Raw genomic sequence first — 13,590 nt, 5'->3', positions numbered from 1 at the left:
TTATAATTATGAGTCACACTTAGTGTCAAATTTATAATTGATAAAAAAAACAAATATGTATGAATGCTTTTGGAATATATAACATATAATAAAGTTTCTGCAATAAATTTGATATTTTCATTTTGCTAAATAAAATATATAAACTATAAGCTTAAGTAAAATTTCAATATTGAGGCGGAATTTTTTCCGGTGCCCAGGAGCGGCATTAAGTTTAAATCCCGTCCTGAGTGGTGGTAACTTATACTACATCTAATTAGTTTGACGCTGTGACGGTAGCCATTATAGAACACAAGATATTCCACAGATGCCTAAATCTCTCGAACGAAGTTTTCAAGATAGGTTGGCGTATTTACAAGTTTTGAAGACTAAAATTCGGACTGTCTATGGATAATTTTACCTGCTCGATAATTTTACCTGCTCGTTAATTGCCAACGCCCTTTGTATCATTTTCGTGATAAGAACAACCTAAACGATACATACCAATTTCTCTGAGCCTTAGTCACACCACACGACTGTCCTCACTTTTTGTTACATAATGTCCTAATTGTCAACCCCTTAATTTTTATCCTGACAGCTGGGAGTAAGGCAAGCAAAATAGCCAAGGATAGTGGCGGAACTTACTCGTGAAGGTTCACAAAACGCCCTAAAATCAGTAAATACGTAAATTGAATAAAAAGGGAAAGAATCGGAATTAATAATTAAATTCGTATTTATGGAGATAAAATCGAAACTGCTTAACATCAGCTGTACCATGGGCTCATTTGCTTAACTTAGCTATTTAATACAAAAAGAAGATTGGGACACAAAGTATATTTGGAAAAGCATATTTTAGTTGAATTACTAGTTCTTTATGTATATATCGTGACTTTTTGTATTAAAAATAGTGATAATGTCCGATTGGATGCTCATAATATTGAGAAAAAAAAACGTGTGGCACTCGGGAACTGCTGCGGTAAAGCTATTGCATAGCATTTTTTATCAACTTATACAATTATAATAAGATAATGATAATTTAATATTAAAACAAGACCACGCTATATTAAACATTAATAAAAGCAAAACATTAACTGTCTCCTTCACACTCATAAGCTAGACCACGCGAGAGAGAGATGGGCAGACTTTTCATGATGCGCATGCAGTGTGACGTCACGAAACGCGCTTATTCACAAAAGCAACGTGTGAATGTGTTGAACGCGAGCTACATGATAGGCGGAGTGAGGGGTGTTAGGCTTTTTTCGTTACGGAATTTCACGATTCGGTCGCCGCGCTCAAGGCCCGCGAAAAAACCTATGCAATAGCTTAAAAATAGAAAAGATGACATAAAACGTGTAACTCATATAAATTAGAAATTATATGCAGTATATATTCTAATGAAGTGAAATCCTTCGTATGCGGCGGCGTGAGTCAGTCCCTAGTTTATACTTTAATCAACATTCGCTTCGTTCCGGATATGAGCGACATCCGTTTCGAATGCACAGCTTATATAAATAGTTTATTGATAAAACCCAGCACCCGGCGCTGCGAATATGCCTATAAACTACAGTAACAAGAATTAGATCTTTATTATTATAAATAAATTACTTCATAAGAAAATGTTTATACAATTGCTACAGACACATTTTTACTGGTGCTAGGACCTGTTGTGAGTCCGCGCGGGTAGGTACCACCGCTCTGCCTATTTCTGCCGTGAAGCAGTAATGCGTTTCGGTTTGAAGGGTGGGGCAGCCGTTGTAACTATACTGAGACTTTACAACTTATATCTCAAGGTGGGTGGCGCATTTACGTTGTAGATATCTATGGGCTCCAGTAACCACTTAACACCAGGTGGGCTGTGAGCTCGTCCACCCATCTAAGCAATAAAAAAAAACCCGGACATCTGAATTTTAACTAGCATTGAAACATCACATATACGTGTGATTGCAAAATGTCATTCAATAACAACTTTGGAAAATTGTATAGATTTAGGAATCTAGTATTACTGTCATCTATTATGATAAACATAACTTTTTTTTCCTACCTAAGCTGATAGACTTGAGAGGCCATTTCAGTGTAACCCTAACAAGTAGGTGAGCTCACGGGGCCTAAACCTGACGACGCTGCTAACACTAACCTTAGAAGGGGCAGTGCTTCGCAGAACCTACCACCGGATCGGAAACGCGACCCACTGAGAAGATCCGGCGAGAAACTCAGTGGGCTGTGTATATGGGTTAATTTTCTCGCCAAGCCCGTGGTCGCAAGCGACGAGTTCGTGACCAGTGCTTGAGGTACCTCAAAGCACCGTTAGTGAATCGGGAGAATCCTAAATGACGAGTTTTGGGCGACGTCGACTGTTTACCATTCGGTCCGCAAGATCGCGATTGTGAACAAAACAAAACGTCTCTCATTTGCCACTAAAATGAACATATTTCGTCAAGTATTATAATAATTAACCAATAAACAAACAAAAAAATAACTATAAATACCAATTACTAGAGCTATATATAAATATCATAGTAAATTTTATGCATGCAGCAGGTAAATAATGTCACTGTTTAGAATGAAATGTTAATTAGTTAAAAACACAATTATAAATTGTGATAATTAATACCACCAGTGCCATCAGTGCCATCATCAGTTTATTTTAAAAACTTGGATTCAAATTTTCATAGGTTCAAAGATATATATTCATACAGTGCTGCAGCAGACTGCAGCTAACGATCCACGCGGCTAACACCACAACTTCAAGTGGTATCTCTCAGATATGAGGTGAGGAATCTCACGTTTCAGACAGATATGAATGCTTGACGGTTGAAATTCATAGAGGTAGGATGGTGGTACGTACCACTCCGGGTGGGCTTATAGTGCGTAATACTCACTATTCGTAAAATTTGAGAGGAAGTTGGGAAGAAAATGGCAACGGGAAGTAATCGCTACTAAGGTTGAGTCTTATTTCGATGAAAGTAGTGTCTTTGTATATTCAGGGCCGCGTACCCGTATGCTATAGGAAGCTAGAGGATTATTTTCAGTTATATATTATATATATATAGTATTAGTTTCGTCAAAATCTCACATCGGAAGGCTCTGATATTTATCACTTATGGTGAGTTATTTGCTGGTGCTCAAATAATTCTGTTAAAAACCTGGTCATATAACGGTGATACAAAAAAATATTTAAATGTCATACAACACGTTATGGCGTCAATCGTTATAATATTATGTATTTATGTGTTCATACGTTTTGACTCGTGTAATCAGTGAATATTCCTGTATCTCGAGACAATTGAAATTCCTTTAGCACAGCATAAGTTATTAACCGTTTTTGGCTGGTTTCCAAGCCCGATAGTAGACAAAACTTTGCACTCACTAATCAACCAACAACTATTTTTTGTTGCTTATTTAAGCGCTAATGGCTCTAGGCGTCTAAATGAATTGCTCGAGAACTTATTAGTTCTGTACTTGTTCGATTTATAGCTGTTTGTTATTTAGTACTGACTAAAATAAGATTTTGATTAGGTATATACAAAACTATATTACAATTAGAAAACTAATTAGAGATATAACATAAAAGGGAAACTAAATAACGTTCATGAGGAGAATAACTTACCAGTGAATTGCGTTAGGCCCAAAGAACGCGTATGTAATGTACGATAGAATATAATTTCCATCTGTTATTTTAAAATAGTGTGAGGCCATCAATATTGGCGCGCTTTTGAAATTGATATTGTGGATCAGTTTTATTTACTCCAAAATTATAATTTCATCTATTTAGGTTAAAATGTATTTCTTAGTGTCCAGTATCGGTTGCTTAGGACGGAATCATCCAGCACTTCGAACAAGATTGAATTTCGCATTTTTATCACATTTTTAAAGAATTTTGAAGTAATCGATCAATCCTGAATTATACGTGAACTCTCCTACTTCGGTTTCCTATAAGAAAATAAACAGCAGAAAATAGGTTGACTATTAATACTGTAAAAATTTGTGAAAGTTGACCGAGCGTATCACAGTAAGAAATTTACATGTTTTAATGATGGTAACGTTATTTAAAACAAAGGAGGAGGTTTGTTTATTTTACCTTTCGAAATTCTTGCGTAAAGCCCTCCAACCGTAACTCTTCATAAGAAATTCACAAGAGTCTCAGACCTCAATCTTTGGAAACATTTAGAAGCACTTTGAGCCTCATCTGATATTCTTGAATTAAGTAAAAATATTTAAAGTTAAATGAAATACGTATTTACGGAACGGATGCACAAATTTTGTATTACTTTCTAAAATAAAATTTAGAAAGATCTTTACAAAACATATTTTCGACTCGTACCATATATTATTACCATATTGAGGCATGAGGTTTGTCTTTATTTTATAATCTCAGCGGCTGTCTTACCTTTCAAATAAGAATGCATCCCTGCTGCATAGAAAAAAATAGACAGGATGGTATCTACTCATGTGGGCTCATAAGATATCTTACAACCATTAATTACGTAAATTAAATATTAACGGGTTTTAATTTTTTACACGATGTTATTTTTTTCATAATGGAAATAATTCGTGAACACGTACATCTAATTTTTTCGTAGAAAATTTGGTGCATGCCTGCGGGATTCGAAGCCCAGCGCATTCGGTTTGGATCGAATTTATAGACATCTTATCGATCAGGCCACGATAATATACTAATGTTTTTTTCTTTATCTTCTTTCAGAGAGTAAGTAGCCTTTTGCCTTGACTACCAACTTCTTTTGGTATTGCAGTCTATTTAAACTGTCCTGAGAGTGTAAATTGAGTTTTATTAAGAAGTAGGCGCGATTCTAACAGTACGAAAGCCTGAACTTCTCGGTAGTGCGCTTCGATAAATTTAAAAGTTAATAATCGGAGTAAAATGGCAACTCCGACGGCTCACTACCAACTGTCTCCTCGTAATGCTCAATATTTTTGCTTAATAATCTAAAACGGCTCCGAGTTCGCACATTTAAACAAATTAATATTCTTGTACAGTTCAAGTCGTAAATTATTAAATATTACTTTGATCTGCGCCGGCTAGCACTTAATCTATACGAATGATGGGTATTAAGATTTACGTGTTAATTACATTAGAATAAAAGTATAATGTTTTCAATTTGTTCGATTTTATTAAAATTTCAATAAATTGAAATAAGTCATCAACGATTCTGAGAGTTACACTAACAAAAGATAAAGGTAAAATTTACAATTTGAAAATGGCTAAATGGAATCACATAACATACGTATCATATTTTGCTTTTTCATCGAGTGTATTGTCTCGCTAACTCACATATATGTATAACTTTATTCACTTGGTTTTTGTCTTTGTTTGATATCATAAATTATATCAAATAATATGATCCTACAATCAAGTTATGTTGTAGAACTATTTTGTATTGTTCATAATTGTTCATATTGGTTGCAGGAGCCTATAGACATCTACAACGTAAATGCTACCACCTGCCCTGAGACATGAGTTCTAAGGTCTGCTGCAATAGTACCTCTTGTCGAATTTAGTAATTGTGTATAACATGACAATGTATCTGTTGTTATGTACACTGATTTAAAAAATCAAACTAATGTATATGTTGTGGAACGGTAATAAAAAAAATGTATGCTGGATTTATTTGAAGTCGTCGTGGCCTAAAGGATAAGACGTTCGATGCATGCGTATGTAGTGATGCAACGGTGTTCGAATCTCGCAGGCGGGTACCAATTTTTCTCATGAAATACGTACTTGACAAATGTTCACGATTGACTTCTGTTAAAAAAATCAAACTCGCAAAATTATAATTTACGTAATTGGTGGTAGTACCTCTTGTGAGTCCGCACGGGTAGGTACCACTACCCTGGCTATTTCTGCCGTGAAACATTATTGCGTTTCAGTTTGAAGGGTGGGGCAGCCTTTGTAACTATATTGAGACATTAGAACTTATATATCAAGATGGGTGACGCATTTACGTTGTAGATGTCTATGGGCTCTAGTAACCACTTAACAACAGGTCGGCTGTGAGCTCGTTCATCCAACTAAGCAATAAAAGTAAAAACCCAATGTTTTGTTAAGTAGACGACACATTGGTAAATAAAAATTAAATTAATAATAAATTAAATAGATATGTAATATTAAATAAAAAATATATAGGCCCCGTGAAAACTCGCGAGCGATGGTACGAGGTAAACGTGAAAGGAATTCATAAAACGAAATTATTTCAAACACATGCTACCAAATAGCCTTCATAAGTATGTATAACAATGTTCATAAAATTTTTCTCGAACACGGCCTGAAACAATACGTTTAGGAATGTGAAAAAATTATAGCAATAAATTCACTTAACACGCTTCATAAAACCAAAGGACTGGACTTTTGGACATGGCCTCGCGATGTTTTTGTTTGCGGTTAAATGTGCTGATTTTGTAACGAGATACGCAAAAAACATTTCGCGGAGTAAAAAACGTGAGTTCGTCGTTATGTGTACTCCGTTAAATTTTAGTACACACTTAATTCTCCACAAACCATGTAATGTGCTATTTTCACGAAGATAGGTGAAGGAATTTCCCTTGTTTTTATTTTTGCATAAACCCCTAAAACTGTTTACGGAGCTGACTTCGTGTATGTAGTGAGAGAGATAAACATTAAATCATACGCATTCTTTAAGACACACAAAAGCTATCTTTAGTTTATTTTCATGCGCTGGTCCGATCAGATTAAGACGACTTCGGAATCCAGCATCAATGTCGCTATCCACTGCGCGGAGGACAGAAGTGAATGGAAGAACATAGTCCTGACAAAAGTGCTCAGTAAAGGTCACGACCCTCAGAACTGAGGAATACGACGCACGGAGGAGGAGGAGTTTATTTTCATAAACTAACGATACCTTAAGTGCCAGGACGCGTGCTTCTGAAGATCTTCTATTTTTGGGATTTGGGATATTTGAATGCCAGTTGCAAAAATAAACAACGTTATGAATAAAAGTTGTTTCATTTTAAGTCATACAATTAAATACGTACTTGAATTAATGATATAGTATGATTTAGAATACATGATTTGAGTCAGAAGTCAGAGTTATTAGTTAGTAAAACTTCCTGTAAATCAAATCAAAAGATCAAAAATTGGATAATTGTAATGCTAAATAATTAGTGAGACCATTCATCACAATTCAACCGTTTTGTACCGTGAAGCTTTCCCACGTTTTAAGTACTAGAGCCGTGAGATTTACGTGATAGTTGAGACTTCGACTCAACACTGATATTCGTTATGATGCTCTGTGAATATCTATATATATAAAAGAAAGTAGTGTTAGTTACACTATTTATAACTCAAGAACGACTGAACTGATTTGGCTGAAAATTGGTGAGGAGGTAGCTTAGAACCAGGAGAAGGACATAGGATATTTTTTATCACATTCCCGTGGGACTTGACATAAAATGTGATAACTATAACAAAACGCAACTGACAGCTAAACGTAATATATTTTATGGTTAATTGTGTTAATTATAGTAGAATTTTGAAGTTGACTGGTTGATGTGTTTGAAACAAACCGTGTGGCGGAACAAAGTTCGCCGGGTCCGCTAGTTACATATAAAGTATCCGATTGTATCTGTATATGTATTGTAATTGTATACAAAATAGATATGTACTATCAAAGGAAGTTCCCATTAGGGGGTGTAAAGCAAGGTGACGACTCCCTGGCGCGTCGTTCTAACCGCATTATATCCTAAGCTCTTATCGACTACGCGTTATTGGAAGTCGAGAAGACCCATCAATTTCCTCATACTATTTTTGTCGACGTTCTTAGCTTTTATAGATAAACATTATTTCTATTATTTGCACTTGATGTTACTGCTAGTGTTAAGAGTATACCGGTTCTAACTGCACCACATAGTTGCAGTCTCATACTTTAATACATGAGGTCGATGCCTCAATTGTATTGTATGACGGTTGTCCTGTCCTGTAAAGAGCATGAATGCTTACCACCCACCTGCTAAAATAAACAGTGATTGCTGAAGTAGACAAAATGGTGATAGCTATTCAGGCGAGCTCACCTGGAACTTAATTTCAGTACGAGGTTGCCAAATTGCTAAGCCTAACCAAAACAAATCTTTATTCGCTTCGCTTAGGTACCAAAACAGAATAGAATTAATTGGACAAGAATAAGTTTAATCAATTAATTTTAACTTTAAATTGATTTTGCTTGTTAAATTTCTGAGATAATTTGCATAAGCATGGAATTGGGCGGCTGAAATTCTTTGCAGTATATGTCAGTTTCCATGTCAGATTGCATTGCTATCAGACTGCCGATGGTGAGCATTCGTGAATACACTACGTTATATATGATTATGTCGCCATTACGGGTGACTGCTCAGTCGACTTTTGTAAGCTAAATCCCGGATTAGCAATGAGTGTATGATATTGTATTGAAGCTGTATGTGTTAGTTTTAATTTCTATTTATGGCATTAGAACTAGACATCCACTTGTCTAAAGTGGTCACCGTAGGTGATGAATATCGGCAATGTTGGAGGCAGAACCATACCACTGCACGATAGTAAATAAGAAATCATCTCTTTAAAGCGTTTGAATTAAAACCAGTTATATTGCTCGGAGGATAGTGTGAAGCTAATTCTAGAACTTTATAGTTTCAAAGCAAAAAATATATCTAATCTCTATTCCAATTACGAAGTCCCATTTGACGGATGTCATAATCAAGTACTCTAGTAAAGTACCGCTGTAGTAAATACTCGACGATATCGATTATAGAGCTGCACTGTATTCGAAGTATGTAAATGATTTTAGGAGAATATTATTTTTTGTTTTTTTTTGTAGTATTTTTTCAATTGTTTTGGTACAGGCGCGCTGGAGGGCGGCGCGCTGGGCGGCGGCGGCGGCGGCGGCGCGCTGGGCGCGCTGCGAGCGGCCGGCTCGCCGCCCGCGCCCAGCCTCGGCGCCAGCCGGCACAGTCTTATAGGTAAGGTCTAACTACATACTTTTGGCCAGAGGAGCTGATATGATAATATTGTGACTAGCTGTTAATTAGAATAAAAAGTTATATTTTTTTTTATCCTACCTAAGCCTAGTAGGCTTTATCCTACCTAGCCTACTACCTTAACTAGTAGGTGAGCTAACGGGGTTCAAACCTGACGACATTGCTAACACGAACCCTAAGAAGAGCTGTGCTTCGCAGAATCTACCACCGGATCGGAAACGCGACCAACTGAGAAGATCCGGCGAGAAACTCAGTGGGCTGTGTCTGAGGGTTAAAGTTATCAACGTCAGCCTCCATAACCCACTACTGTCATATATCTATCATCGTTCTATAGTTAATAATCCTCTCAGGTTATCTTACTAGACTTATCATTGATTCCGATCCTGATATAATAGTGTAAGACTTAGTATTCCTCGAGGTTTGATTGCAAACAGGCCGTCGTTCGTAACAGCTTGCCAATCAAATTAAGAAAATGTTCCATACAGTGAGGTAGCGGTAATGATGAGGACTCACTACGGCATTTGTGACTTTTTAAATGCCGTTGAAGGCAGGCGAGCATACAGCCCGCCTAATGGTGTTTGATCGCAGTTATGGACGTTAGTCATTTCAGGGACACAGCAAAGCCGATGCCTATCGCAGAGAACTCTCCTCGGGCCTGGTATGAAAAGGATCATTTCATATAGTACAATGAAGTAAAAATCATTTTGGAGCTAGATAATACACGGTAAAAGATGATGATCACTGAAAACACATTGCGGTGGAGTGGTTCTAGGAAAAATTGATGAATTCTGCTCCAGTGATGGGCGTTGCGATGGAAAAGTTGATAGCGGGATCACCTAGAACAATTTCTTACTGTCCTCTTTGTGGGAAATACGATACAAAACACAGAAAAACCAAAGTCTCTCTCACCATTTCACTAAGGTCCTCTCTAGTATCCCATCAAGCGCGCACGGTTTGATTCGCTTATTTTTGTTGTTGAAACTTAGTTATTAACATAAATTTTCTTGAATAATTTGTTGAAAATAAAACCTGTATAATTTTAAAACCTTTACATATCTTAATTGTCTACATGCCTTAGCAGAACGTCGTATCGATCCGTTGTCTGTGGTCGCGTGCCGCGCAACTAAAAAAGAACACACTTTCTTATTTAATATTCGTCTGCAAGTGCCCTTTCTTAATGGTAATTTAATGCTCTGTATAATTAATTGACTGACGAGCCGATTTCGATAACAGCTTGCATCTACTGATTACTTCAGTTTTTGTTATTGATGCGTCCATATGACTTGATAGTAGTCCCATTTCTAAGCCCTTTACAATACTTACCATATAATTATATTATTGTTGTAACTATACTTGAGCTACTACTACATTTGAGACCTTAGAACTTATATTTCAAGGTGGGTGGCGCATTGACGTTGTAGATGTCTATGGGCTCTGGTAACCACTTAACACCAGGTGGGCTGTCAGCTCGTCCACCCATCTAAGCAATTCAAAAAAAGTTAATTTTGATTTTCTGAATATAACGATATTTTTGCATTAATTCCCCAAACGAAATTATTTTATTCAGAGCTTACTTCAGTCTTGTGAGTTTGCGAGATTAGTTCTTTTTCTTGTTTAAGTTTATGAATTGAGTGCCGCTCAAAAATTCACGTGAAACTAATTGAATCTGAAGTTTTTCTTTCGACGAAATTAACTTCTAAAGTTGAACTAAGTATTAAGAGGTGCATTTTGTTAACTAAAATTAAATCCACGAGAATTAACGAACAAAGATGTCAAGTAGAACGTTTACTTAGAGCCAGTTGGATCCGGGCTATCTGTCTTGTCGGATCAACAGATGAAAATAAAGCCTGGAGATATCAGACGTAGAAAATAATTTGCCGGGGCGAATTGTCTGCAGTTACTAACCGTTACCGGGACAAATTTGGAGCCGAGATTTAATTATTTATATGCAGACCAATAGAGTTGCGATATTAACAAAACTAATTACCATTATTATATTGATAAATTAGTTATATATATATAGATTTACCTGTAATTACTACATAAAATAAATAAATACATAAATAAATAAATAAAATTAAAAAAACTTCACAGGGGGAAAAACTTAATGCCGAATGCACGCTGTCTGCACTTAAGCATTAAACTTACAGATAAAAGTTTATTTCAGCTATATAAGAAAGATCTAGTTATTTTTTTAAGTTATCTATCGTTTATACTCCATCGTTTCGCGGATTTATATGTACATCTTCTTTATGGACCATAATATGGATCGTGTGCACGTAAATTGTACTTTCCGCTTCGGAGTTTATTGTATACTTATCGTTTTTCAATAACTTCAAACTTGTTACGAAAGCAGAGCTTAGCTTAGACGTTTCTGAAATAGTTTATTAATAAAGATATAATCGTTTCTGCTTCGAAAGTTAATGTTCCGGTCGCGGATAATGGATTCCCGAAAACAATACTTTTCATGAGGCTACGAGTTTCGTTAAATGTGTGGCACTTTCAAAGTGGATGGTAAACCGCAAATTTCTCTCAATATATAGCTAGTTTAATTTGGTGGAATAGTTTAATTAACAGGATACCGAGTCAGTGTGTGTGTCCTGAGGAAATTGATGAGTTGCGTCGTACGAAGGCTACTCGTAAATCTATTGTACCTGACTTTATCTGCTGCTACATTCATTTGTTTCCAGAGAGACTGTAATTAGTTTAAATATGTTCGTGAGCAGAAGATTTGTTAGCCCACGACCTCGTTATTATTTTGCCCTTATTACCGAAGCAAGCATTAAACATTCATTAGAAGTCACACTCATTATTTATGTAGGAGCAAGCGACTTATTGTAAATTAAACATTAAATTCAAGGGACCATTAAGGTAGCGTTCTGTGGTTTCCCTTTCCTGCAGGATTTCCCTTTTGCATTGATTCGATTTGTACAGTTGTTTGTGACGTAAATTTATGTTTCGGCTTGAATCACAAATGCCTTGATTAATTGCAATTTGTTATACGAAATCGTTTATTGATCGATGTTGGGGCAACCAATGAAATACGGGGATGATAACAAACAAATATTTGGATTTTTAATATTTTGAAAATCACTAAGGTATGATATTATTCGAAATTTTATTGCATTGGACACTGTTGAAACAATATTAATATATCAAACTAGGAACGATTACATAAAATGTAGAACAAGACCAGTTCATAAATTCGATAAATTAACCGTTATCAAGCTCGGCGATCGTAGATAAAGTGACAATTATAGCCCCCGAACGCATGACATAGGAGTTCAATATATCGCTGACAATGAATTATTCCTATGTTCGCAATTACTAGTCTGCATCGTACTATTAGTTCTTATGTACATCTTTTAAAATAATTGTTACCCAGACCGAACGAAGCGTTTTTTTTTTTATGAATACAATGATATAGTTACCCTTCTATGAAATAATTTTAAAGATAGTTGTTCACTTTAATTTTTTTTCAGGAATAGTTTCGCGGTATTTTTTGACATTGACAGCTACCTTTTGAAATACAAACGGAATAGGCAAATCACAATGTCAGCTATGACCGTAGAGCATTCGTTTGAAATTAAGTTTATCTATTTACATTGCTGTTATACTCTATGGTTGTTCCTTAAAAGTCCTATATCCAATATCGTCTCCTACCAAGCGCCATTAGATTTAATTATCGGAATGAAAATAGTTATTCCGATAATAAAATCGAATGTCGCCCTTTCACGTTTGAGGGTGAATAAAACAGGTGCGAGAATAAATCTGCTTCTGAATTTCGATTTCTTTGTTTGATTGTTGACACAACAAACAAGTTCAATGACGTGCAATGTTTGGTATCACAAGCCCTGAGCCCTGAACAAAGAGAAACAAGGCCTTGTTCAAATAAAACATTTTGAGTGACAAAACTGGAAACGGACAAACTTTATCGAGTTCTTTGAAAATATGAAATCGATTTCTACCGCAAACTTACGGTGTACGTAATTAAAACAACTTATATTTCTTTATCTTTCGTTTATTATTTTGATTTTAGTATTTTTGACATACATTTTTTTTATTGCTTAGATGGGTGGACGAGCTCACAGCCCACCTGGTGTTAAGTGGTTACTGGAGCTGTGAGCTCGTCCATCCATCTGAGCAATAAAAATAAAAAAACTATAAAATAGAAACTGATACTTCAATGTTTTTAGAGATATTTAAAAAAAATGTATTTCTTGAATGTTAATTGAATTTTCACGTGTTTCCTTTACGCAATCGTAACGACATTTTCGCATAAAGTCGATTTACGAAAATGTACAAAAATGGTATTACATTAGTAATTTCCTGACGTCACCGCGAGTTTTGACAAGCGATAAACGTTCTTACGCTCAAATAAATAAATGTTGCTTCGTATGACATTGTCCGCTACACGGCTTGGCAGCGAATATGGCGGCGATAATGACCTGTCAGGTTTTATCGTTGCTGTGATAGTTTTGCTCAAATTTTGGTAATCACGGCAGGCGGTTTTGTTTCGATACGCAGCCATTAATTTACAAAATAAAGGCTTGAATTGAATGACGTAGTAATAAAAAAACGTATTTGAAAAAGTGTATATGTTTTTTTCATTTTAGTCCTACTAGGACATTT

General features: G+C 35.8%; 1 protein-coding gene across 1 annotated transcript in view; it reads left to right on the top strand.

Annotated features, from left to right (window-relative positions):
* The first annotated feature begins 8,864 nt into the window (after positions 1-8,864).
* Positions 8,865-13,590, top strand: part of LOC101739015 (cyclic nucleotide-gated cation channel alpha-3) — a 92,630-nt gene continuing 87,904 nt past the window's right edge. Inside the window, exon 1 of the mRNA XM_062672612.1 lies at positions 8,865-8,940. The gene's annotated coding sequence lies outside the window, so the exon portion shown is untranslated. The remainder of the gene's footprint in view (positions 8,941-13,590) is intronic.

Source organism: Bombyx mori, chromosome 15 (assembly GCF_030269925.1).
Source record: "Bombyx mori chromosome 15, ASM3026992v2".
Classification (NCBI taxonomy): domain Eukaryota; kingdom Metazoa; phylum Arthropoda; class Insecta; order Lepidoptera; family Bombycidae; genus Bombyx; species Bombyx mori.
Note: the sequence above shows the minus strand (reverse complement) of the source record. Positions and strands in the feature narration are given on the sequence as shown.